The sequence below is a fragment of the Sceloporus undulatus genome, chromosome 7 (assembly GCF_019175285.1).
Source record: "Sceloporus undulatus isolate JIND9_A2432 ecotype Alabama chromosome 7, SceUnd_v1.1, whole genome shotgun sequence".
NCBI lineage: Eukaryota > Metazoa > Chordata > Lepidosauria > Squamata > Phrynosomatidae > Sceloporus > Sceloporus undulatus.
Window position 1 is genome coordinate 25,051,560 of NC_056528.1, and position 3,161 is coordinate 25,054,720.

The window sequence follows — 3,161 nt, forward strand, 5'->3', positions numbered from 1 at the left end:
CTGAGCCTTCTCTAGCAGAGAGCTCTGGTGCCACAACAAACTCCAGTTCCCAGGATTACCTGGCATTGAGCCAGGGCAGTTAAAGCGGTCTCAAACCGGATTATTTCTGCAGTGTGCTTTGGACCAGAGAAGGCTAAAAACGTCTCACAAAACTACAAATACTTGGATTGCCTAGCACTGAGCCAGGGCAGGTAAAGTGGTCTCAAACTGGATCATTTTTGCAGTGTGTTTTGGACCATACTTACTCTTCCAGCCTCTACCACGCTATACTTCAATCCACTACACCTCCATCGACCCTATCAATAGTCACTCTGGCTGAAGGGAAGCTCACTCCATCCTATATGAATAGATCCAAGCACCTGACCTGTGTATTTTGGGGGAAACGGGGAGGGATAAACCAGTGCCTGGGAGATCTACTTTGGGAAGGGTGAGAGAAAGTAGTTCCCTGCTGTTCACGCTGGGTAAGGAAGTGAATCCTGGAGTGGCTTTGTTTTGTGGAGGGAAGAAGGGAAACTAAGGCTGCATCTACACTGGAGAAATAACCCGGTTTGGCACCGCTTTTCAGCATCCTGGCTCAAGGCTATGGAATTGTAGGAGTTAGGAGTTTGTTGTGGGCCCAGAGCGGAGCAGAGCTTAAGGAAGGAAGGCCCCACGACAAACTCCTAACTCCCAGAATTCCATAGCCTTGAGCCAGGATGCTGAAAATGGTTTCACTTATTGCTGGGTGGTTGGTGATCTTTGTCACTGGCGTGTTTGAGAAGATGGAAGCTGTCTGCCTGACAGGGAGTGCTGTGTTTAGGTCAGGTTTACCCTAGAAAAGAAAATGGGGTATGGGACAAAACCCAGAAACCCATGATAACCTGGGCACCCAATGTGTTCTTTGGCTGGGCAAGGATTCAAACCCTGTTCTCCCCGGTTCACAGTCCAACACTGACACACTACACCACACACTGTCTCTGAGAAATGTATCTTATTTTAAATAACACAGTTTTTAGAAATGAGGCCAATGTGGTGCAGTGATCTGAATATGTGGCTCATGACTCTGGGGACCAGGGTTTGATTCCCAGCTTGGCTATGAAACCCACTGGGGGGACTTTGAGCAGTCACACTCTCTCAGCCTCAGAGGAAGGCAATGGCCAACCTCCTCTGAACAAGTCTTGCCAGGAAAACCCCATGACAGGGTCACCCTAAGCCGGAAACGACTTCAAGAAGCACCCACAACACCGTTTTGAAATAATGTAGAGGTAGAAAAAAATGGCTTCAGAAGGGAAAAAATGATTCCCTCCCTACATTTTCTTCTGCCCCCCCCCCAATTATCTTTATCTATGATTAGTCCCTACCCATATCTATAGAAGGGATACACAGAGTTTTGACATGGAAACTTGGGAGGTTGAGCTCTTTAAGGAAGTGAGAAAGAAATGAATCTGGACTCCTCCTCACCTTGGCTTGACTGGAGCCTCGTAGCGCATCCTCTGGCGGTTTTTATTCACTTTACTCATCAGCATTTCCCCGTCCGGAGTCAAAGGTGCTCAGGTCCATGGATTACCCAAATAACGGCCCGTTGCGGCTTACTGCGGAATTTCTTCCCACTTGGACTATGGAACGAAAGAAGGAAGGAAGGAAGGAAGGAAGAGAAGGAAGGAAGAAGGAAGAGAAAAAGGAAATTAAATTTTCCAGCTGAGGCCAACAGGAAATTTTGAACAAATCTTGCCAGAAAATCCCATCATAGATTCCCTTCCGATTGCCGTAAGTCGGAAACAACTTGAACACAAGTTAATCAAGTTCAGTTATTAACAGGGCTAAACTGGTAAAGGTGCTGACCTGTCTGATTTGGAAGCTAAGCAAGGACAGCCCTTGAATGAGAGCCTGCCATCAAATACCATTTGCTGTCGATTGTATTCCAGAGAAGGAACTGGCCAAACCATCTCTGAGTAATTCTTGCAGCGAAAATCCTTTTAAAAAAACCAATCTCCCAATAGGATGCTGCTAAAAATCTTCCAGATATACAGAGGACAAGGAGGAAAATAGGTGCTGGGCAGGCATTTAAAAAATCCCACAAGCAGCTCCTTTGTCTGCAGTTGTCAACTGAGATATGCCTATAATTAACCAATATTCACCAGCATTTATGGAGCAATTTTGTCATCTAGGTTGAAATTTCTCAGCAGATGCTATTTCTTAAAGTTGAGAGCCCAGTGTCGCCATAGTGTTTGAGCACTGGAGGCCAGGGTTCAAATCCTGGCTCGGCCAAGTAGACCCAGTAGGTGACTTTGTATAAGTCACACTCTAATAGCTTCAGAGGATGGCAATGGCAAAGCCCTTATTAAGAAACGTACCAAGAAAACCCCATGATAGGTTTGCCTTAGGTGCCATAAGTCACGAGACTTGGAAGCTGGGCAAGGTTTCAAACCCAGTTCTCCCAGGGTCACAATCCAACACTTAAACCACTACACCACACATTTCCTCAACAATAAATATCTTAAAGACTCACGCACACCATCGAGCCCAGAGCTGAGGCCTTTGCAAAGACTCTCCCCGCTTCAAACACTTGCAAATATTATGAACAGAGATGACGGCAACCGGGAAGGTGGGAACAGAATTGGGGTGCAGAATGCCATTAGGGGTCACGGCGCTTTTTGTGCCAATGAAATTCTGCCCCTTTACATCCTCTCTACTCTCCCAAAACAAGTTATTTCTTTTATTCTTTTTAAAGCAGCTGTGAAGCGGTAAAACCAATTCTGCACGCCTGTCCGTCCGTCCCAAAGTACGTCTGCATTGTGAAGTTATTTCTATGGTTCGCTTCAGTCCCTGGTAACAAGGAAAGCCAGCTTGCATTTCTTTTCTTTCATTCCTTTATGGAGAGCTTACTTGAAATTCAGATTTTTCGGAGGGCAAATACTTGACGGGGAGAGAGATGAATGCAGCGCAGTCTTTCAGACCGGGCCGAACGGCCTCCAGTGTCCACCTCTGCCTGGGAAAAGCTCAAAAAAGGACCCCTCTTTTGTTCCTTTATGTTCTGCAGACAAGGAAAAAATAAATAGTAAGACAGACTTTTGGATTTACCCTTCCACCCCTTTATAAAGCCAGTCGTGCCTCTGCTACCATAACTCTTCTAGCTTCAAAGAAGTTCAGGCAGAACTTTGGAGAGCTTTGAAGGAAAAGGG